A 1,057-nucleotide genomic window follows, 5' to 3' on the forward strand; every position below is an offset into this window, starting at 1 on the left:
ATTCTTTTGAAGTGAACTGAACCACGGGAACTTGAATTCATTCATTTGATTCATATGACTCATTTGATTCACGGAATCAAATTTAAAGATTTAGGATTATGTTAGTTAGTTCTGCCAAAGCACACAATAACATACACTAAAATGGAAATAAAACTATTTTAACTATTGAACACATATATAAGCACTTTTGGAAAAATTATCTCTTTAAAGGTGCAAAGTTAGATTTATTTTATCATATAATATCCAAAGGCTAAGTAAACATTTCTGCCAAGTAATTTTACTTACCTAAAAATAAAAAATAAAATATAAGTGTGTCTCCTATCTGTATTTGTTCCTGATCTGTTTATCCCCAATAATGTTGTAAATGATTCAGATGGGTTGCCAGATTTAAACATCTATTTCTTTTATTTATTGCTTCTACTGGGAACTGGAAATGTGCTCTTCAATAAATAGAATGAAAATATTAAACAAAAAAAAATACATATATCTGTATGAGCAAAGATATTTCCAGGTGTAATGTTTGCAAGAAGTTATTAAAAGTTACTAAAAGAGTTTTTGAGATAGATATTATAGCCACATAGACATTATAATTACAATTACTAATATAAACGTAATGTATAATGAATTAGATTTATCTCTCACGTGAGCATATCAATGTATTTTCTTTTAATCTGATAAATTTATCACATTTGTTTTAGTATTTACCTTGTTAAATATTATTAATGCAGGATTATAGATTTAAATTAACTTAACAAAAAAGGTTATATATAAACCACATAACTTATTGGAATTAATTCTGTTAATTGTGATCTGATATAGAACTTAAGTAATTGCTAAATTTTGGATGAAATCCAAGGTCATTCTGTAGATTTACATCTATTGATGGCCATCTTGTGGACTTGAACTGAATTGCATCAATAATAAAATCACAGGATGTTCGTTTGCTCACGTTTACCTGGAAAAGGTAAACAAAAGCTTGAAATGAAGAAACTGGTTGAATAATAATATTTACTAGATTTATTTATCTTTAAACTATAAATCTAGATACACATTTAAC

The sequence above is a fragment of the Tachysurus fulvidraco genome, chromosome 21, assembly GCF_022655615.1.
Source record: "Tachysurus fulvidraco isolate hzauxx_2018 chromosome 21, HZAU_PFXX_2.0, whole genome shotgun sequence".
NCBI lineage: Eukaryota > Metazoa > Chordata > Actinopteri > Siluriformes > Bagridae > Tachysurus > Tachysurus fulvidraco.